Here is a 24,078-nt window from a genome sequence, read left to right as displayed (position 1 = left end):
GAGATGAACAACATCCCCGGTGACAGCATGACAGGTCCTCTTTATGGAGAGATGTGGGGTTAAATCTTTCCTGTGGCCTCCAATGCAGCCGATCAGACACAGATCTATGTGATTGGCTGCTTTCCTGGCCGCTAACAGTCAGGAAAACAAAGAGGCGGGACAGGAAATGATGAAATCCTCGTCACTTCCTGTTCCTGGGGGCACAGAGAGGGAGGAGCAATCTTCTCTCTCTGTGTTGTGCACAGCATTCCCCGGGGGCTCTGCGATTGGACGGCAGAACCTGGAAAAGGCGGCAGCGACACGGGGGGACCTTCTACCAGCCACTCAAATCTCTTCTGAGTTAAAGGGAATCTTCGACTGCGATTTTTATTACCAGGATAATGTTCCCACAAAGTTGGGAGCATGAAATTGTCCAAAATGTCTTGGTATGCCGACGCCTTAAGAGTTCCCTTCACTGGAACTAAGGGGTCAAACCCAACCCTTGAGGGGCCAAGCCCAACCCCTGAGGGGCCAAGCCCAACCCCTGAGGAGCCTGAGGGGCCAAGCCCAACCCCTGAAAAACAACCCCACACCATAATCCCCCATCCACCCAATGGTTTGGACCAGTGCACAAAGCAAGGTCCATAAAAACCTCAATCCGATAGAACACCTTTGGGATGAATTAGAGCGGAGACTGTAAGCCTAGACCTTCTCGTCCAACATCAGTGCCTGACCTCACAAATGCTCTTCCGAAAGAATGGTCAAACATTCCCATAGACACCCTCCTAAACCTTGCGGACGGCCTTCCCAGAAGAGGTGAAGCTGTTATAGCTTCAAAGGGTGGGGCCAACTCAATATTGAACCCTCCGGACTAAGACTGGGGTGTCATTAAAGGTCACGTGCGTGTAAAGGCGTCCCAATACTTTTGGTAATCTAGTGTATGTATGTAAAGGCAGGCGTCCCAATACTTTTGGTAATCTAGTGTATGTATGTAAAGGCAGGTGTCCCAATACTTTTGGTAACATAGTGTATGCGTGTAAAGGCAGGCGTCCCAATACTTTTGGTAACACAGTGTACATCCAAGACCTGTGGGCAAAAAGAATTCAAAAACTCCCACAGGCCATTGAGGAACGAGTGGCTAGTGGGGCAGAAGGACAGCCTCTGGGACCAGCAACTTAAAGTCCCAGGACACCCGGAGTGCCAAGCTCAGTGGTATCGGCCCTTGTCAATGACCAGGGTGTGCCATGCCTGACTGACACCGGTTCCAAGGTCACTATCCTGGAGGATGACTTCTACATCCAGAGGTTCGGAGAACGGAAACAACTGGACCCCCTTTTTGGTTGTCTCAGGGTGATTACCAATCTACCTATCCAGGGGGAAGGCATCACTTGGGTGAGGATCCAAATGGAGGGCCAGATGATGAAATGGGGGTAGTGGTGACCCATGGCCCGGGAAATCTGGCAGTACCTGTTGTGATGGGCATGAAAGTACGGAAAGGCTTTGACTTAACTCCCTTGCCTGCTCAGTTTGAATGTTACGGCCGAGGTGGACGGGGTCTGCAGCCTGAGGGTGGTGGGGCTCGGAGTGATCCAGGCCTACAAGGTCCAATGGAGGGCAAAGTCAGGAAACAGCCTGAACAAGCGGAGGTGGTCTGCACTCCCCCCAATCAAAATGACTCCTGGAGCCCCTTCAAGAGGTGGTCTGGTCACTCCCCATTGGGGTTCCATACGAAGCTACAGGGAGACATTGTAGGCAGTGGGTAGGCATCTTGTTGGGTACAGGCGTTGTTTGCAACGGTCCACACAAAACCGCAGACTTCCATTTTTCCTTCACACTAGAACACTAGAGGCTGCATTTGATGGGAGCTGGTGAGGCTGCATTTGATGGGAGCTGGTGAGGCTGCATTTGATGGGCGCTGGCGAGGCTGCATTTTATGGGCGTGTGGAGGCTGCATTAATGGGTGCTGGTGAGGCTGCATTGATGGGCGCTGGTGAGGCTGCATCTTATGGGCGCTGGTGAGGCTGCATCTTATGGGCGCTGGTGAGGCTGCATTTGATGGGCACTGGTGAGGCTGCATTTAATGGGCGCTGGTGAGGCTGCATTTGATGGGCGTTTCATTTAAAAGGTGGGGTATACATGGGCAGGGAAAAGGGGGTGGAGTCAGGGTGGAGCCGGTGGGGGGGGGGGGCGGAAAAATTAGGTTTTGCCTAGGGTGTCAAAAATCCTTGCACCAGCCCTGGGAGTTGTTATTGGCACTTGGACAAGCCAAGTTCTTTCCCACCCTTGACCTGACTGGTGGCTACTGGCAAGTCCCTCTTAGGGACCAACACCGGGGACAGACTGCCTTTATCACACCCTTGGAACTATTCAAATTTTATTTGGCCTAAGCCACACCCCCAGCATTTTCCAATGCTTAATGGAAAGATGCCCAGGAGACTTCAACTTTCACACCATGTTATACTACTTGAGCAATATTATTATCTTCTCCAAGATATTTGAAGATCATGTCGATCACTTGGACTGGGTGCTCTTGCCACTAACACACTATGGCCTTAAACTCAAGCCCGGTAAGTGCCACCTGATGAGGCAAAAGATCCGGTACTTGAGGGCCCATTGTGGAAGCCAGAGGAGTCTCCCCAGACCCTGCCAGGGTCCAAGCTTCTCAGAACAGGCACCCGCCAAACACTGTCACTGAACTGTGCTCCTTCTTGGGGCTTGTGGGATACGATCGCTGGTTCATCCCAAGGTTTGCCCAGATTGTAGCCCCGCTCACTCAGTTACTAATCAGGCATGGCACCAGTGGCCAGGGCCGCTTATAGAAATCACGGGGCCCCGTACAGCCTACCTGACGGGGCCCCCGTGCACAAATTTCCAAACAAAAATCCCCCTCCTAGCACAACCCCTTCTAAATTACCCCTCTGCCCCCCCCCCAGTCTCTCCTCCCAGCACATATCCCCCCATTCTTCCTCCTCACACATATCGCCCTCCCCAAATCACCATTACATTTGCCAACACAGCCATGAAGAGGTGTGCTGTGTTTTGTTCTCCCATCCTGTCAGAAGAGTGCTGGTCTTTATAGTACATGAGACCGGATCACTCTTACTGTAGATTGCACTGTACACACACACACAGCGCCCCATCTCCTCCAAAGGCTGCTCAGTGCTCACCTCCCAGCAGCAACTAATGTGGATAGGGGGCGGTGTGTGTACCAGGGGCGGATCCAGAGTCTAGTTTCGGTAGGGGCAATCCCGGAAAATAAGGTGTTGCTTACAGAACTGTATTTAACGTATCATACAGTCTCCTAACCTTGTTTACAACAGTGACACTGTTTTAAAGTGTTACATGCATCTGATCACAATGCCGTATCATATTTATTCCTACTGAGACACACAACCACTTTATCCCAATATGACATGCTGGTGCAGGTCCCTGAACGCACCCTGCATGCATTCTGGGACACGCACGCATGACATATTGGGATATAGCGGCTGTGTGTCTCAGTAGAAATAAATGGGATGCCGGCATTGGGATGCATGTAACACTTTAAACATCCCCAAGCCAGTAAAAGACAGCTCTGCATGCTAGACGCATGTCTGCAGCATGCCCTGTGTGAATAAAGCCTAAAGATTAATTTTTCTGTCATTCTATATAATCATTATTATCATGATAATCACACAATACAGGTGCTCAATGCACCTGTACTGTGTGATGATCATAATGATAATGATTGGTAATTGTAATATCACACATGGAGGGGGTTAATGTACTCTCTGACCAGTGATAAATAATTAACCCCTTTGTGCTGCATTAGTGGCAATGTTTATAAACCCCTTCATGCTGTAGCATAAAAGGGGTTAATTAACACTGATGGTGCCAATGACTGTCATTAATGCAGCACACAAAGGGGTTAATTGCCACAGGTCAATAATACTTAGGTGAGTACATTAACCCCCTCCAGGCTCCATGTGCTATATTACAATTTGCATTGTAAATTATTTAACCCCCCCTCCCCCAAAGCATTAACCAGTCCACTTCACATATCTAAGACGGAGGTGTTAAAAACGGCATTGTTATGCAAATGAGCTACGAGATTACTCACTTGCAGACACTGAGCTCTGGCTACAGCAGGTCCTGACTCTTGCCAACATCTTTTCTTCAATCCCGCGCTCCCCAGCCTCTGAATGATGACGTCAGACCAGCCGGGACTAGGAAGCTCCTGTCGGGTGGAGATCACTCCGCCTGACAGGGAAGTGAAGCATCACTCGCACCGTTCTGCTGCTACTCTGCAGGTGTGTAGCAGCGGTCTTGGTGTCACCGCAATCCCCACCCCTATAGTGACACTACTGGGCCCCTCTAAATAAACTGATGGGGCCCAGGGAATATATCTTAGGCCACCTGGGAGCCGGGGGAAGCAGAAAAATAGTCCCTTCAGATGATGCCTCGTAACGCTGTCATTCTCTGCTCCACCGATCCTCCTGCTGTCCGGGCCCCCTGTGTGCCCGGGCCCCCTACGGGAGGGCTGGTGGTCCCCCCCTATCAGCGGCCCTGCCAGTGGCAGCCCGTCCATTAGGGGCACCCAGGCACTGTCTCGTCTATCCATGGCCGCCACCCCCTATTCATGCGTCCGGCCCCTTTCAGGACGCTGGGCGCATGAATTACAGCAGCATTTTTTTAAGCACCTGATTAGAGCCAGAAGCTCTAATAGGCTTCAAAATATGGTGGGCTTGGGTCGCAGAGCATTGCGCTACGAGCCCACCTATTCACTATTGAAACACTGATCCTCAATCCGGCCAATCAGAAGCGGGTCTGAGACACGTTTTTCCGATTGCCTCAAAAGAGAAGAGTCCTGATTGGCCACAGAGAAGGAGGGAGGAAACGGGAGCTGCCGTGATGCCATCCACGGGCATCACGGCGATTTCCGTTTCCTCTCTCCTCCTCTGCGGCTTCTCTGGACTCTTCAGATTTCAGGCAATCGGAAAAAATGCAGGGAAAGGGGAAGCCGCTGAGCAGGGGAAGTCGCCAGTGAATCCGGGTACCATAGATGGGGTAAGTGCTCCAGACCCAACCACCCTGGGTGAGGGGGTAAGGGTGCTGCAAATGTTTGCTGCCCCCCCCCCCCCAAAAAAAAATGACCACCTTCCAGAGAAGAAGTAGACCCTCACCTTCCAACAGCAGGCCTTCAAGGCAGTAAAACAAAAGTTGATCTTGGCACTGTTGGCCTACAAGGACTACACCAAATCCATTTGATTGCTCGGGTGCGGGAAGGCTGTTAAAGAGCGACCTCCTGTGCAAGACGCAGTCTGCGACCCACAGAAAAGAGAGCCCATATGTGACGAACCCTCGTCCTCAACAGGACTATGTCCACCGTCAATGCTTCCTCTGTCCAGAACCAGCACTATCCAAGACTTTTTAAGCCCACCCAGTCACCAGCCGTACTTCAGTGTAGGGTAAAACATCAGACCGTTTATTAGAACCAGAATACAAGTCTTATATATAGTAGAAGAGGAGGTTCCCCCCCTCCTGCTCATATTACTCTAACAATACACCTGTAACCAGAAACATAAATTAACATGAGCTAATTAACTAATCATTTGCCGACTAGGTGACTCTGAGATATGACCTTACAGGTCCTAGCCTTGCTGTCTCCTAGCTCCCTAACTACAATACACATTATCATACATATCAACACAGAACTCCTTCACACAATAGCAGAGTTCATTAACACAAACAACAATGGGTGAAAGACTCTTAGAGCCCACACTAGACTTATTTACAATAAACACATTATAGCCGACAACAGACAGGTGGTTGGAGTTGATGACATCAGAACCTTCTATGAGCCCCAACATTGTGAAGCCATCGCTATTTATAATATGGCATATACAGGGTTCCCAGAGTCTGTGTGTTTTAGGGGGACATGGACTTGAATCCAAAGTAACATTACTTCAAGGCCCCCAGGCATACAGCTCACAGTATTGTTCTCGTAAAATCCAGGGCCCATAATCAGAAGGCAAGAGGCCGGCATTCAGTCCTCTCCAAAAGCCCCTGTCCCGGCTAGGTCTGTCACACCATGATTACAGTTCCTTTAAACAAAAGTTGCTCATCCTAGTCTGGGCCGTCACAGAGAAGTTTGCAGAATACCTCACCGGGCCCAAATAGAAGTTTTCAACAAAAGCAACCCTCTGGCCTACTTGGACATTGCAAAATGTAGGGAGCTGGAACAAGGGAAGCCTGAACATCTTGGCCTGGTTCAAACTCAAAATTTACTACTCACTACAAGGAAAGCTCAATGGGCGGGCAGACGCCCTGTCCTGGTTTCCAGTGGAGTGCCCCGGCTCCCGTTGAGTCAATGAGGAGGGAGAGTATCCGTAAAATTGAGATAAGCTGAACACCCCCCGGTTCGGTTCGCATCAGAACCTTCGAACGGACCGAACGGCACGAAATTTAGAACCCCATTGAAGCCTATGGGACTCGAACGTTTGAAATCAAAAGTGCTCATTTTAAAGCCCAATATGCAAGTTATTGTCGGAAAACGGGTTTGGGGACCCGGGACCTGCCACAGGGAACATGTATCAATGGAAAAAAAAGTTTTAAAAATGGTCGTTTTTTCTGGAGCAGTGATTTTAATGATGCTTAAAGTGAAAAAAAATGAAAAATTCCTTAAAATATCACACCTGCTGGGTGTCTATAGTATGCCTGTGAAGAAGCACATGTTTAGAACTTTCCCTGCACAAAATGAGATTACTATAAGAAAAAAGTCATTTCAGACTGCTTGCGGCTTTAATGTAATGTTTGGTCCCTGCAATATGGATGAAAATCACTGAGAAAAATAGCATGAGGTTCCCCGCCCCCCTCCCCCCAGGTGATTACCAGCCCCTTTGGCCCTATATACTTTGAACAGCAGTATACAAGCGGTGCAAACAAGACAGGGACTGTAGGTTTGTGGTTAAGTATAATCTGTTTGTAATTTGGAACTGGTACTTTTTTAAAGTGTAGCTTCAGCCATAAAATCTTTTTTTAAGCTTTTTGGAAAACATAGAGAAGGGTTATCACCCCTGTAACATTTATTTTGCTGTCTGTGTGCATCTGTTCAGAAGATTGCACCTCACTTTCTGTCCCAATGACAAATGATTTTTTTTTTTGTGAAACAAGGATTGGTGATAAAGCATCAGTGGACAGGAGACGCCTCTTACAGAATAGAATTTCCCTTCCTAGGGGTAGATTTCCTCTCACTTCCTGTTGTCTCTTTCCGTTTGCAAGTAGAAGTCGTTTGTAAGTTGGATGTTTGAAAGTAGGGGCCTGCCGTATATACTCTGCAGAAATTTGGGCCCTAGGTGTTGCCACAACACTGTAAGCCCTCACAGTCAGTCTTGGTGGGCGCTGGAACACCCTGCTGTGAAATATTAGATCAAGAATTGTAATTACATGCCCCTGTTGAACAGGGACAGAAAAATTGGGCCTTAGGCGCTGGTGCTGGTGCCACAACACTGCAACCCCTCACAGATACTGTAATTGGAATGCAGGAATGAGCCCTGCTGCAAAGTATTGCATCAAAAATTGTAATTACCCGCCAGGGGCTGAAAAATTGGGCCTTAGCCACTGGTGGCGGTGCCCAGAACCAAACATTTTTTACAAGCTATCAGCATGATCATTGAAGAGGAAAAGGATAGTCACTCAGCATCAGCATAGGCAGTCTTTCCAAAAAAAATGTTTAGTTGCATCAGGTGCTTGGTAGCTGGTGTTTATCCAAGCCTGATTCATTTTTATGAAGGTCAGTCAATCGACCAAGTCGGTGGAGAGGCGCACCCTGTGATCGGTTACAAAGCCTCCAGCAGCACTGAATGTGCGTTCTGAAAGAACGCTGGATGCAGGACAGGCCAGTAGCTCAATTGCATACTGTGCAAGCTCTGGCCAGTGATCCATTCTCAAGACCCAGTAACCCAGAGGATTTTCAGTGGGGAATGTGTCCAAGTCTGATCTTGCCCCTAGGTATTCCTGCACCTGAGGCATTTGGTGCAGAGTCCTCTGGGTCACTGAGGACGACAGGATCCGCAGCCACCTCGTCCCAGCCACGTACAAGTCCATGGGTTTCTTGGGACTGTAATTGATCCCTTAGGCCCCGTACACACGAGAGGATATCCGCTGGAAACGGTCCGCCGTACCGTTTCCAGCGGATAAATCCTCTGGCGGATTTGGATCTGATGGCTGTACACACCATCAGATCGAAATCCGCGCAGAATACATCCGCGGTGACGTGTCGCGCTGTCGCCGCGACGATGACGCTGCGACGTGCGCGACGCTGGAAGGTAAATACTTCCACGCATGCGTCGAATCATTACGACGCATGCGAGGGAGGGGAGCGGACGGACTGATCCGGTGAGTCTGTACAGACGACCAGATCAGTCCGCTGGACTGGATTCCAGCGGATAGATTTCTTAGCATGCTAAGACATTTTTATCCGCTGGGAATCCGTCGGCTGGATTTTTATCCGCCGGGAAATGTCCGCTCGGACGTACACACGACCGGATCTATCTGCTGGAACTGATCCGCGGATCAATCCCAGTGGATAGATCCGGTCGTCTGTACGAGGCCTTAAAGACTGCTGCTGATGCTGAGTGCTAGGCTCCACCTCCATGCTGACACAATCCTTCTCCTCCTCCTCCTCGTCCTCTTCCTGTGTGATAGGCGGGCAAGCAGGAACACTGTCTGGATAAAGGGGGTCTTGAGAGGTAAGGAAGTCCTCCTCTTCCTCCCTCTGTTCTGCCTCAAGGGCCCTGTCCATTATTCCACGTAGAGTGTGCTCCAACATGTGAATAAGCGGGACAGTCTCACTGATGCATGCACTGTCACTGCTCACCATCCTCGTGGCCTCCTTAAATGGTGACAGGACAGTGCATGCATCCCTGATCAAGGCCCACTGGCTTGGGGAAAAAAACAAGCTCCCCTGACCCAGTTTTGCTGCCATATTGGCACAGGTACTCATTGATGGCCCTCTGCTGCGTGTGCAGCCGCTGCAGCATGGCCAACATAGAGTTCCACCTGGTGGGCATGTCACAGATTAGGCAGTTCTTGGGCAGGTTGTATTAATTTTGGAGATCTGCCAGCCAAGCACTGGCATTATATGACCGTCGGAAATGCACACAGAGTTTCCTGGCCTGCTTCAGGACATCCTGTAAGCCGGGTACCTGCCCAAGTACCGCTGCACCACCAAATTCAGAACATGAGCAAAACAGGGCACATGGGTCAGTTGTCCCTGTCGCAGGGCGGAGAGGAGGTTGGTGCCATTGTCGCAAACCACCATTCCTGGCTTAAGCTAGCGTGGCGTCAACCACCTCTGAGCCTGCCCCTGCAGAGCTGAAAGAACCTCTTCCCCAGTGTGGCTCCTGTCTCCCAAGCACACCAGCTCAAGCACCGCATGGCATCTCTTTGCCTGCGTACCTGCATAGCCCCTTGAACGCCTATGAAGCACCGCTGGTTCTGAGGACACATCAGCACAGGAAGAGGCCACAGAGGAAGAAGAAGAGGAGGGGGTGGAGGAGAGAGGTGTGTCACAACCAGTAGTAGCATTTTGGAGGCGTGGTGGCGGAACAACCTCCAACACTACTGTACCTTGTCCTGCGTCCTTCCCAGCTGCCAGCAGAGTCACCCAATGCGCCGTGAAAGATAGGTAACGTCCTTGTCCATGCCTGCTGGACCATGAGTCAGCGGTAAGATGCACCTTACCACTGACCGCCCTGTCAAGCGAGGCATGGACATTGCCTTCCACATGCCAGTAGAGAGCCGGAATCGCCTTCCGTGAGAAAAAGGTACCGCACATTCCACAAACTCACGGAAGGGGGCATAATCTACCAACTGAAAAGGCAGCAGTTGAAGTGCTAGCAATTTCGCTAAGCTAGCATTCAACCGCTGGGCATGTGGATGGCTGGAAGAGAACTTCTTTTGGCGCTGCAGCTGCTGTGGCAGGGAAATTTACAATCTGACATCGGTGTACCGATAGTAGATTGCCCGCAAGTACTTGGCTGTGACCTAATTCTACACCTTCAGTCCTATCAGTGCAGGCTTCAGAGGGGACTGAGGGTATAGTGGGGTTGGAGATCCCAGCTGATGAGGGGCAAGGAGAGGTCCGCTTTGTTCTTTGGTGTGGGTTTTTGAGGTACGCTTGCCAACGAACTGCATGGCAGGTCCACATATGTCTGGTCAAGCATGTGGTGCCCAAGCGGGTGATGTTTTGGCCACGCGAGATACGCTTGAGACATATGTTGCAAATCACAGTGGTGCGATCTGATGCACTCGTCTCAAAAAAGGCCCACACCAAAGAACTGTTGGAATAACGCGGAGAGACAGCAGCTCCCTGCACATGCGTAGCTCTGCATTGTGATGCAGTCAGTGTGCTTCCCTTAAGCTGCCCCCTGGATGGCATCCTGCCTCATTGGAGATGTGCCTCCTCCTCCTCCTCACTCCTATGAGGCACCACATGGAGACAGTGACCTCATCATCCCCTCCCTCCTCATCACTATAGAAAACCTGGCAGTATGCTGCAGCTGGGGGAACATGACTGCCAGATTGCTGTCCTTCTTGGGCACCCCCTCTCTCTGGGCTCACGTTACTGCCTTCCTCTATCTGTGTACCATTATCAGTGCCTTCAAAATGCTGCGCATCCAACACTGTGGTCAAACATTTTGGGGGTCTCCTCAGGAGGACATGGTGGGGCTAGGGAAAGAGTGACTGATTCCATTGAGCAGAGGGAAGAGGCCGCATTGGTAGCTGCTTTGCCAGACAAAGTACCCTGAGCCTGGGTGAGAGAGGATGAGGAGGATGAGGACGGCTTGGTCATTCACTCTACCAAGTCTTCGGCATGTTGCGGCTCAATGCGGCCAGCTGCCGAAAAAAAGGACGAGCGTGTCCCACGGCCACGTACTGTCAATACTGCCAATACTTGCTTATCACTGCCTGTGGTATTTATCTGAGAACACCAGCAATTGTATTCACGTAGCTTTAGGTGCACACTGTGCAGAGGACACATTACCCCACGTGAAAATACTTGCAGATCCCAGCCTGTGGTATTAATATGAGAACACCAGCAAATCTATTGATGTAGCTTTAGGTGCACACTGTGCAGAGGACACAGTACACCAAGTGAAAATACTTGCAGATCCCTGCCGGTGGTATTAATATGAGAACACAAGCAAATGTATTCACGTAGGAGTTGGGAGTTGGGAGTAGGCAGGCTTCCCTAAGAGGCAATCTGCCACCTTTCGCCATGCCCCGGGTGGCAATGGCGGGTGCGTGAGGGGATCCTCCCACACAGCCCGCCCTACCTGCTCCGCTTTGAAGCCCAACGGGGCAGAGGGACTCCCTATAAGGGAGTGAGAGGATCTACCCCGCTCAACCAGCCCCGTTAGTCCTTCGCCTCTCTTTTCAGAGACCGTGTGGTCAAAGTGCGTGCATGTTACCCCAATTTCGAGTGCGTGTAAGTGTGGTGGTTTTTGTGGGAGGGGGGGTGGGCGTACTAAGCGCAGGCTTACCTCGCATAGCACACCCACCGTGAGCCGGGCTGAGATCACCAAACTCAATTCACATGTAGCCGAGACCGGGATCCGAACCCCTAGCTGCAGAGGTGAATGGCTTGTCAGCGCAGTGCCAATCGCATTGAGCCACCGCAGCTCCCATTGGCTTATCAGTAGATAAGTCGACCTAACTCAGAATCTACGCCGACCTATGTTTAAGCGTATGCTCAAACAGAGATGCCTGCCTGCTCTATCTAACTCAAAATAAATGACACACACTCTCTCTCTCTATCTGTCTTAAAGGATCACTAAAGGAAAACATTTTTTTTGCTGAAATGACTGTTTACAGGGTATAGAGACATATAGGTAGATTCAGAAAGAGTTAGGCCGACTTATCAGTAGATAAGTCGACCTTACTCAGAATCTACGCCGACCTAGGTTTAAGCGTATGCTCAAACAGAGATACGCTTAAACATATCTAAGATAGGATGGCTTGCGCTGTCCTATATTAGATTGCAATATTTCGGATGGCCTCTAGGTGGCGCTTCCATTGCAGTCGGCGTAGAATATGTAAATGAGGAGATACGCCGATTCACGAACGTACGCCCGGCAGCCGCAGTAGTTTTACATAATGTTATTCCATCTATTAGGTGGAATAACAACGTTAAAGTATGGATGCCGTTCCCGCCGCGAGGTTCAAATTTTTTTACGTCGTTTGCGTAAGTCGTCCGCGAATCGGGATTTACGTAGTTTACGTCCACGTCAAAATCAATAGGCCCGTGCGGCGTACTTAACCGCAATGCACACTGGGAAATGTAGTCGCCCGGCGCATGCGCAGTGAAAAAAAAAAATCAAAAACGTGAGGTCAAGCCTCATTACCATCAAACACGCCCCCCTTTAGGCTACGCCGCCGTATATTAGCAGGCTACGCCGCTGCAAGTTTAGGCACTTCTCTCTGAATCTACCTAATAATAGTTAACTGATTCCTTTTAAAAACGATTAAAAATAGATAAAAATCAATCATATAATGTGCCTCTTAGATGCAAAAACGAAACTGAAAGTAGTTTAGTCTTTGCATGTTATTTCATGCCTCTGTGCTGGACAGTGCCATAGAGAGTCATGGCTAGGAAAACGAAACTAAACTCTCCCATGACTTTTTTCATACAGAGCCAGACAACCAGGAAGTGTCCAGAACAGAGCAGTTTTACAGCAACATCAGAGCAAAAACGAGCAATGAGGGCATGAAACCAGGACTGCAGTAAGGTAAAGGAAGCTATTTAGCTAAAAAAATATATAGTGTGGGGCGTGTACTAAACCCCCTGTACAGATGGCGCTGTGATTGGCCAAAGCATGCGGGTCATAGTGCATGCTTGGCCAATCATCAGCCAGCAATGCACTGTGATGCCGCAGTGAATTATGGGCCATAACACGCCACTCGAATTTGGCACGAACGGCCCATAACATCGTAATTCGACGAACGGTCGAACATACGATGTTCAAGTCGAACATGAGTTCGACTCGAACACGAAGCTCATCCCTACCGGAGAGTTGAAACTTATGTGTTTTTTGCTGGATCGTGGTCAGGTTCAGTAAGTATTCGGCGGGCTGCTGCATACAGAAAGTATTTTTACCTTTCTACATAGAATACATGGAGGTAAAAAACCTTGAGCCTTCAGAACATCTTTAAGGGAGGACTGTGAGAGAAGGGGCAGGGGTCTGTGATATAAAGGGAGGACTGTGAGAGAAGGGGCAGGGGTCTGTGATATAAAGGGAGGACTGTGAGAGAAGGGGCAGGGGTCTGTGATATAAAGGGAGGACTGTGAGAGAAGGGGCAGGGGTCTGTGATATAAAGGGAGGACTGTGAGAGAAGGGGCAGGGGTCTGTGATATAAAGGGAGGATTGTGAGAGAAAGGGCAGGGGTCTGTGATTTAAAGGGAGGACTGTGAGAGATGGGGCAGGGATCTGTGATATAAAGGGAGGACTGTGAGAGAAGGGGCAGGGGTCTGTGATATAAAGGGAGGACTGTGAGAGAAGGGGCAGGGGTCTGTGATATAAAGGGAGGACTGTGAGAGAAGGGGCAGGGGTCTGTGATATAAAGGGAGGACTGTGAGAGAAGGGGCAGGGGTCTGTGATATAAAGGGAGGACTGTGAGAGAAGGGGCAGGGGTCTGTGATATAAAGGGAGGATTGTGAGAGAAAGGGCAGGGGTCTGTGATTTAAAGGGAGGACTGTGAGAGATGGGGCAGGGATCTGTGATATAAAGGGAGGACTGTGAGAGAAGGGGCAGGGGTCTGTGATATAAAGGGAGGACTGTGAGAGAAGGGGCAGGGGTCTGTGATATAAAGGGAGGACTGTGAGAGAAGGGGCAGGGGTCTGTGATATAAAGGGAGGACTGTGAGAGATGGGGCAGGGGTCTGTGATATAAAGGGAGGACTGTGAGAGATGGGGCAGGGGTCTGTGATATAAAGGGAGGACTGTGAGAGAAGGGGCAGGGGTCTGTGATATAAAGGGAGGACTGTGAGAGAAGGGGCAGGGGTCTGTGATATAAAGGGAGGACTGTGAGAGAAGGGGCAGGGGTCTGTGATATAAAGGGAGGACTGTGAGAGAAGGGGCAGGGGTCTGTGATATAAAGGGAGGACTGTGAGAGAAGGGGCAGGGGTCTGTGATATAAAGGGAGGACTGTGAGAGAAAGGGCAGGGGTCTGTGATATAAAGGGAGGACTGTGAGAGAAGGGGCAGGGGTCTGTGATATAAAGGGAGGATTGTGAGAGAAAGGGCAGGGGTCTGTGATTTAAAGGGAGGACTGTGAGAGATGGGGCAGGGATCTGTGATATAAAGGGAGGACTGTGAGAGAAGGGGCAGGGGTCTGTGATATAAAGGGAGGACTGTGAGAGAAGGGGCAGGGGTCTGTGATATAAAGGGAGGACTGTGAGAGAAGGGGCAGGGGTCTGTGATATAAAGGGAGGACTGTGAGAGATGGGGCAGGGGTCTGTGATATAAAGGGAGGACTGTGAGAGACGGGGCAGGGGTCTGTGATATAAAGGGAGGACTGTGAGAGAAGGGGCAAGGGTATGTGATATAAAGGGAGGACTGTGAGAGAAGGGGCAGGGGTCTGTGATATAAAGGGAGGACTGTGAGAGAAGGGGCAGGGGTCTGTGATATAAAGGGAGGACTGTGAGAGATGGGGCAGGGGTCTGTGATATAAAGGGAGGACTGTGAGAGATGGGGCAGGGGTCTGTGATATAAAGGGAGGACTGTGAGAGAAGGGGCAGGGGTCTGAGATATAAAGGGAGGACTGTGAGAGAAGGGGCAGGGGTCTGTGATATAAAGGGAGGACTGTGAGAGAAGGGGCAGGGGGTCTGTGATATAAAGGGAGGACTGTGAGAGATGGGGCAGGGGTCTGTGATATAAAGGGAGGACTGTGAGAGAAGGGGCAGGGGTCTGTGATATAAAGGGAGGACTGTGAGAGAAGGGGCAGGGGTCTGTGATATAAAGGGAGGACTGTGAGAGATGGGGCAGGGATCTGTGATATAAAGGGAGGACTGTGAGAGAAGGGGCAGGGGTCTGTGATATAAAGGGAGGACTGTGAGAGAAGGGGCAGGGGTCTGTGATATAAAGGGAGGATTGTGAGAGAAGGGGCAGGGGTCTGTGATATAAAGGGAGGACTGTGAGAGAAGGGGCAGGGGTCTGTGATATAAAGGGAGGATTGTGAGAGAAAGGGCAGGGGTCTGTGATTTAAAGGGAGGACTGTGAGAGATGGGGCAGGGATCTGTGATATAAAGGGAGGACTGTGAGAGAAGGGGCAGGGGTCTGTGATATAAAGGGAGGACTGTGAGAGAAGGGGCGGGGGTCTGTGATATAAAGGGAGGACTGTGAGAGAAGGGGCAGGGGTCTGTGATATAAAGGGAGGACTGTGAGAGATGGGGCAGGGGTCTGTGATATAAAGGGAGGACTGTGAGAGATGGGGCAGGGGTCTGTGATATAAAGGGAGGACTGTGAGAGAAGGGGCAGGGGTCTGTGATATAAAGGGAGGACTGTGAGAGAAGGGGCAGGGGTCTGTGATATAAAGGGAGGACTGTGAGAGAAGGGGCAGGGGTCTGTGATATAAAGGGAGGACTGTGAGAGAAGGGGCAGGGGTCTGTGATATAAAGGGAGGACTGTGAGAGAAGGGGCAGGGGTCTGTGATATAAAGGGAGGACTGTGAGAGAAGGGGCAGGGGTCTGTGATATAAAGGGAGGACTGTGATTTGGGCACTGATGTAAAGGGGAGACTTTGATGCGAAAGGGGGAGAGAACGTAATGTGAATGGAGGTCTGTGATGTGAAAGGTCTAATGCCTCGTACACACGACAGGATTCCCAATGAGAAAAGATCCGTCGGAAATCCCGAGGGGAAAACCGAGAACCTACTCTCTACTTTTTCCCTGTACAGAAGATCGGTTTTCACGTCTGGAAATCTCTGATGAGAGCTTTTCCTCAGGAATCCCGACCATGTTTATGCTCCATCGGGGCTTTTCCCCACAGGAAAACGGCCAAAAATTGCCATTTTCTGCTACACATGGCCGGGTTTCTGACGGGAAAAGTCAGTCGGGAATCCCGGCGGGAAAAAAGAGAGCTGGTTCTCTTTTTATTTGGTCAGAGGGTTTGGCAGTTTTCCCGTCGGAAAACCCGGTCGTGTGTACGGGGGCATTAGTCACAGCACAAACATGAGATTCAAACCTCCACTAGAAGAAAGCCTCATTGACCGATCCTCCATGAATTTCAATTCATACCTCTGACATATAAGATGAGAGAGAGGTGACCCCCTCCAGGCAGACACATTGTTGCCATTCCTGTCTTTGGCCCGTTCTCACTTGTAAAGTATGCAAAGTCTCTATACACACAGCCAGTCAGCTCCTCCTCCTCATTCTCAGCAGGAAATGAAGATCACTCCCAGCTACATTCTTTCTGAGTATCGAAGACGATCACTTCATTCTTCTGCTCTTATCGATGGCGTCTGCTGATCTGAGGAGGGAGCTGGACTGTTCCGTCTGTCTGAACATTTATACAGATCCTGTAATCCTGACATGTGGACACAACTTCTGCCGGGTCTGTATTGATCGTGTGTTGGATACACAGGGGAGGTCTGGAGGGTATTCCTGTCCCGAATGCAGAACAAAGTTCCCTGTTCGGCCTGCACTGTGCAGGAACATAACTCTGTGCAACATTGTGGAGAACTTCCGGTCTACTCAGCCAGACGAGGAGAAGTCCGAGGTCTTCTGTACTCACTGTGTGGACTCTCCTGTACTGGCTGTGAAGTCCTGTCTGCTCTGTGAAGCTTCTCTGTGTGATAAACACCTGAGAGTCCACAGCAAGTCACCAGAACACGTCTTATGTGACCCCACCACTTCCCTGGAGAGCAGGAAATGCTCCGTCCATAAGAAGATCCTGGAGTATTACTGCAGTGTGGATGGCGCCTGTATCTGTCTGGCCTGCAGGTTGGATGGAGCTCACCACGGCCACCAGGTGAAGATGTTGTCCGCGGCTTCTGAAAGGAAGAAGAAGAAGATGAAATCCTTCCACCAAAAACTGAAGACAAAGAAAAAAGAGGCGGTGAGAAGAATTCTACATCTTCAGGAACACCAGAGGAAAGTGATGGACAAAGCAGATGGGGAGAAATCAAAGATCACTGTCCTGTTTGGAAACCTGGAGAAGAAAGTCCTGGGGGAAATCTCCGGGCAGGCAGAGAAGATCTCCGTCTCCATAATGGAAATGACCCGGGAGCTGGAGATAAAGAAGGAGGAGCTGTCCAGGAAGATGGGTGACATCGAGGATCTGTGCAACATGACGGATCCACTGATTGTCCTACAGAAATCAGAGACTGGGGACTTGTGTGATACTGAGGATGGAGATGATGAGGACCGGGAGAGACGTGATAACCTCAGGGATCTGGACATGGTTGGGATCTCACACACATTGCACACAGGATTATCTGATATCATGTCTGGGATAAATAACAGGATGGAGGGTGCTGGAGACAGGTTTCTGGATGAAAGCACAGCTGGTGATCAGCTACAAATCTCAGAAGACGGGAAAACTGTGACTGCCTTTCCATCACCAGACAGGAATCTTCCAGAAACACCAAAGAGGTGTAAGTTTTCTCAGGTAATGAGCAGTCAGAGTTTCTCCGCAGGGCGGCATGACTGGGAGGTGGAGGTTGGGGGATCGGGTTATTGGGATATCGGGATGTGTTACCCCAGTGTAAAGAGGAGCTGGAAACCTGAAATATGTTCCCAATGGGACCACCCTGACCTAGGGGAACACAAGAACAAATACTGGGGTATACACAGGTACAGTAATTGGGGATTACATGAAAAGAATGAACACGTGTACATTTGCCAGCCTTACTATAAGATAATCAGGATGTATCTGGATTACGAGGCCGGGAAGATCTCCTTTTATAATCCGACTGTCCCCGTCACACACATCTGCACCTTCACCGCCACCTTCACCGAGCCCCTCCATGTGGTGATCGGTGTGTGGAATGATTATGGGTATTTAAAGATATGTGGGGAGAGGGCGATAAATCATCAGAATTGTTAAATCTGCCCAGAAACTGGTGACATCACATAAAGGATGGATCGGATTGGTTGAACCAAGCTTCTCTGCACCTAGGGAACCCCCAACACTCTTCCCATAACATTCTATCTGATTTGTCTTGAGTTTTGGGTGCAGGGTGGAAGGGTTGGACCCTCTGTAGTGTTTTATTGCCGTTTATGTGCCCACTGTGAAGACCTGTCCCTTCGTTATGTTCTGAGGAACATTCTGGGGAAAAATGTTGAGTTGTCAACAGAAGAGGAGGAATCTTCCAATTGGGATACTTGTTCCAGTGACAACTGAAGATTTTCCTTTTTGGGTAAAACTCACTTCCTGTTTTGTTTCTAAGACAGGAAGTGAGGGAAAGTCTTCACAATGGGACATGGAGAAAAAAATAAACATTTTATCCCCTTTATTAAAAGGAACAAAAAAAATGGATTTTAGCTTTAGATATAAGAGGGAACAAGAAAAAGGGAGGGAACTCAAAGAGTAACCATAGACCGGACTTTAGAGACATAGAAAACAATGGAGAAATTGAAAAAAAAAAAATAACAATATTTATTGAGAAAAATACATGATATAAACAGAGCATTCAAAAACAGTTAAAAAATCATATAAAACGATACAGATTGCACAGTGAGCCCTTGTGCGTCAACGCGTTTCACCGTTAGGCTTTTTATATGTATTAACGTATATGATATTTATCGGATTTGTAATTCAAATATGTTTCATTTCAGACTTCGAGATTTGTTTTCTTCTTTTGCTATCTTTAGAACCTTGAACGTGTCCTGATAAAGCCTAACGGTGAAACGTGTTGACGCACAAGGGCTCACTGTACAATCTGTATCACTTTATATGATTTTTAACTGTTTTTGAATGCTCTGTTTATATCATGTATTTTTCTCAATAAATATTCTTTTTTTTTTTTCAATTTCTCCATTGTTTTCTATGCCTCTAAAGTCCAGGGGGCAGATCCTCAAAGAAATTAAACGGCGTATCTCTTGATACGCCGCGTAATTTCAAATTTTGCGCGTCGTATCTTTGTTTTGAATCCCCAAAACAAGATACGAAGGCATCTGTGTTAGATCCGACAGGGGTACTACTTCGTACGCCGTCGGATCTTAGATGCAATTTTTCGGCGTCCGCTGGGTGCCGTTCACGTCGTAATCCGCGTCGAGTATGCAAATTAGCTATTTCCGCCGATCCACGAACGTACGACATGCCGTCGCATTTTTTTACGTCGTTTCCGTTCGGCTTTTTCCGGCGTATAGTTAAAGCTGCTATATGGTGGCGTACTCAATGTTAAGTATGGCCGTCGTTCCCGCGCTTAATTTTGAAAATTTTACGTCGTTTGCGTAAGTCGTCCGTGAATGGGGCTGGACGCCATTTACGTTCACGTCGAAAACAATGACGTCCTTGCGACGTCTTTTGGAGCAATGCACCCTGGGAGTTTTACGGACGGCGCATGCGCCGTTCATTCGGCGTGGGGACGCGTTTCATTTAAATGAAACACGCCCCCTACCTGCCCAATTTGAAATCCGCCGCGAGAGATACACTACGCCGCCGTAACTTACGGCACAAATTCATTAAGGATTCAAACCAAAGCCAGGTAAGTTACAGCGGCGTAGTGTGTCTCACATCTGCGCCAGGCGCAGCCAAGGTATGTGGATCTGCCCCCAGGTCTCTGGTTACTCTTTGAGTACCCTTCTTTTTTCTTGTTCCCTCTCAAATCTATGGACGTGGCGATGTGAGTGCCCCCCTTCTTTTTTTCATAGCTTTAGATAAACTTCAAATAAACTTTAGATATACTTTATATAAACTTTAGAAAAAAAATGTAATACAATGTATATGCAACGACAATGTTTGTAATATATATAGGTGTGTGTTTATATTGTATAGAAAATAGATCTGATGATCTTTGACCAATAGAGCTCTCTATCCAGAAACAAATATATTATTTTAGGGTGACGTCATGACGCCAGGGTCCAGGGGCCCAAATTATTACCAATGATCAATACATAATAATCAGCTGTATTATAATGACAATCTTCAGACAATTACAAATCAAGCGATATCTTCTTCCAGAGCACGCACCGGTCGCTGATATCACAGTGGGCAGGGCTGTGCCTCCAGGTGTCATCACCGGGTGGCCCCGCCCCTTACCTATTTAAAGCGGATGTGCCATGGGGAAAAACATATTAAAAGCCAGCAGGTACAAATACTGCAGCTGCTGACTTTTAATATTAGGACACTTACCTGTCCTGGAGTCCAGCGCCGATCGCAGCAGAGCACAAGCGATCGCTCGTCTCTCTGCTGCTCCCCCCGCCATCCACGCTGAGGGAACCAGGAAGTGAAGCTCTGCGGCTTCACTGCCCGGTTCCCTACGGCGCATGCGCGAGTTGCGCCGCGCCCGCCGATTGGCTCCCGCTGTGTGCTGGAAGCCGAGTGTTCCCAGCACACAATGGGGGGGTGACGGGAGGTGACGGAATGCCCGTCTTTTGCCCGTGAATGCCGGGCCGGAAGTGGGTGCAAATACCGGTCTTTAGACAGGTATCTGCACCCCCCTCCCCCTGAAAGGTGTCAAATGTGACACCGGAGGGGGGGGGGTTCCGATCAGCGGGACTCCACTTTAGGGTGGAGAACCGCTTTAAGAACTGTTAGAGAGAGGAGCAAACAGCCGGCGGTTAGCTTTTATCGCAGGCAGAGCTTTTTTTGGGGGTTCGGCAGTGTGGTGGGTGGTGTGAGGCAGATCTAAGTTGTTGTTTTTTTTTTAATAAAGGAAAGTCAAAAACTTTCTCTGTGTTTTTATTACTTTTTGATACTCTTTTGGTGAATGGATAGGGGTACTCGGTACCCAATACTCATTCACATAGGGAAGGGGGCGGGATCTGGGGGCCTGCTTGTTAAAGGGGGCTTCCAGATTCTGATAAGCCCCCCCGCACCCGCAGACCCCCAAAACCAGGGTTGTGGGGATGAGGCCCTTGTCCCCATCAGCATGGGAACAAGGTGCTTTGGGGCCATATTGAGGGCATGTGGCCTGGTATGGTTTTGGAGGGGGGGAGAGGTGCTTGCCCCCCACTTTCCTGACCTCCCAGGCTGTGTGCTCAGACAGGGGTCTGGTATGGATTCTTGGGGGGGGGGGACCCCACGTCATTTAAAATAAAAAATTGGTGTAAGGTTCCCCTTCAAATTCATACCAGACCTGAAGGTGCTAGTATGGATTTTGGGGGGACCCCTACGCCATTTTTTTTTTAAATTTTGGCACAGAGTTCCCCTTAACCACTTCAATACACTGTGTTATATAAAATCCATAACAGACCCGAAGGGACGCGTTTGATTGGGGGGGATCCAACGCAGGTTTTTTTTCTTACATTTTTTTTGCCTGCCATTCCTTTATATCCATTCATATGTCAGTGAGGAATCCTGCTGACAGCTGATGAGTCATCGGTTGTTAAGGAAGCGTCGGTGTCGGCTTCCTGGTCCCGCCCCTTAACAACCAAAGGAAAGTGTGTGTAAAATAAATAAATAAAGATCAGGGCGGGTCAAAGTCAATGCATTGAAATAGTAAATAGAATAACAAAAGAATATTTTATGTATTATATCTTTCAATTTGTATTTTCTTCTTTTTCTCTCTTACTTTGGAATCTTTTTTTTGATCTTTTGTATTACGGCTTGAAAATAAACTGTTGCCATTGTCTTTACACTTAAATTGTTCTCTGTTGTATTTTCTTTCTATGTTTCTTATGGAAATACTCAAAAAATAAAATGTAAATTAAACACTTCAGCCCCGGGAAGGGGTTTTACCCCCCTTAATGGGGCCCCTTCCACCCCCCACCCCCCAGGCCTCATCGCTACACCCCAAGCTTCTCACACCTCTCTAAAGGCATTTTAAAAATTCCGTTTACATTTTTCTTTGTCTCAGTCTATTGTGGTCTGTAGAGATCTTCTCTATAGATAGACAGCAAGACGTCCCGGAGGGTGAGAACATAAACCGGCCAGTCACGGACCTCTGAAGGGTCATACTTTGTATTTACGTCTTTATAGACCGTTCCGTATTTGGAGGTGAAATCTCTTTTCCTCTAGATGTAAAGAGCGCCCCCTTGTCCTCGGTGATGACCGTAAAGTGAATAACTCAACACCAAGTCCACTGTATGGACCTCTTATATATTTGTACATGGTGATCATATCCCCCCTTATTCTCCTCTTCTCAGGAGAGAATGAATTCAGTTCCTCTAATCAGGGCCCTGTCTTAATAGCATCATGGGCCCCTGGGCAAGGTAATGCACTGGGGCCCCTACCAGCTTGCCCCAATTTACACACCTACTTTCAAGAAATAAAGTATAAATAGTTGATATAGAATTTAACATTTATTCATCAGTACTTTCAATTAAATCGATTTTTACAAAAGGAAAACATTCAATAGATCAAAGACTGGTCAACACAAAGGGCCCAGTACAGGGGGGGGGGGGGGTCAACACTGGGATCAGAAGGGCAGAGTACAGGTTCTGGGACACTTCCCGGGACACGATCGGGACAGTTTAGTAATAAGCGTGACTGTCCCAGCAAATCCGGAACAGTTGGCAAGTATGATGTAATGCAAGATTATTGTGGGCCCGCCCCCATGTACCTGGGGCCCCTGGGCAGTGCCCGTGAGTGCCCTTGCATTGGCCCTGCCTCTAATCTTTCCTCATAGCTGAGCTCCACCCCTGTCTCTCTGACTCCCCCATCTCTCTTACACTCACCCCCTCTCTATCTCTCACCCAACCCCCCTCTCAGCCCCTTTCTCACACTCCATCCCTCTCTCACCTCCTGCTCTTTCACCAACTTCCTCTCTCAGCCCCCAATCTCTCATCCCCCTCTCTCACACTCCACCCCTCTCTTAGCACCCATCTGTCTCACTCACTCCCCCTCTCTTACACTCACCCCTCTCTGTCTCTCATCCAACCCCCACTCTCAAACTCCACCTCTCTCTCTCACCTCCTGCTCTTTCACCAACTTCCTCTCTCAGCCCCACTCTCTCTCACCCACCTCTCTCACACTCCACCCCTCTCCCAGCCCCCTTCTATCTCACTCACTCCCCCTCTCTTACACTCACCCCCCTCTGTCTCTCATCCAACCCCCACTCTCAAACTCCACCTCTCTCTCTCACCCCCTGCTCTCACACTCCACCTCTCACCCCCTGCTCTCACACTCCACACCTCGCGCTCTTTTACCCACCCTCTCTCACGTCGCCTCTGTCTCTTAGCCCCCTTCTGTCTCCAGGTCTTTCAGCCCCCTCTCTCACACTCCACCCTCCACACTCCAAAATTAGACGCGGGAACAACGGCCATACTTAACATTGAATACGCCACCATATAGCAGCTTTAACTATACGCTGGAAAAAGCGTGGATTGTCGGAAATAGCTAATGTGCATAATCGATGCGGAAACGCCACCTAGCGGCCGCCGGAAAATTGCATCTTAGATCCGACGGCGTACTAAGGCGTACGCCTGTCGGATCTAACACAGATGTTGTATGTATCTTGTTTTGTGGATACCAAAACAAAGATACGACGCGCAAAATTCGAAATTACACGGCGTATCAAGAGATACGCCGGCGTAATTTCTTTGAGGATCTGCCCCACCCTCTCTTTCTCACACCCCCTCTCTCAACCCCCCTCTCTCTCACTCCCTCTGTCTCAGTGCCCACTTTATCTCTCAGCCCCCTCCTCTATCTCTCGCAGCCCCCTCCTCTCCCCCTCTCTCTTATGCCGTGTACACACAATAATTTTTCAGCATGAAATAAACAACGTTTTAAAAAAAATGTAATTTAAAATGATGGTGTGTGGGCTTACATCATTTTTCGGGTTCTGAAAAACGACAAAAAAAAATTCGAACATGGTGCATTTTTTAACGACGTTTTAAACGATGTCGGTTTTCGGGTTGAAAAAAATGATCGTGTGTGGGCTAAAACAACGTTAAAAACCCGCGCATGCTCAGAAGCAAGTTATGAGACGGGAGCGCTCGTTCTGATAAAACTAGC

The 24,078-nt window shown here is 49.1% G+C and overlaps 1 protein-coding gene across 1 annotated transcript in view; it reads left to right on the top strand.

Moving 5' to 3' along the window:
- Positions 1-17,541: 17,541 nt before the first annotated feature.
- The window catches only part of LOC120928773 (olfactory receptor 52Z1-like), a 17,621-nt gene continuing 11,084 nt past the window's right edge, over positions 17,542-24,078 (top strand). The window contains exon 1 of the mRNA XM_040339763.1: positions 17,542-17,625. The gene's annotated coding sequence lies outside the window, so the exon portion shown is untranslated. The remainder of the gene's footprint in view (positions 17,626-24,078) is intronic.

This window comes from Rana temporaria, chromosome 2 (genome assembly GCF_905171775.1).
Source record: "Rana temporaria chromosome 2, aRanTem1.1, whole genome shotgun sequence".
NCBI classification, from domain to species: Eukaryota; Metazoa; Chordata; class Amphibia; order Anura; family Ranidae; genus Rana; species Rana temporaria.
Note: the sequence above shows the minus strand (reverse complement) of the source record. Positions and strands in the feature narration are given on the sequence as shown.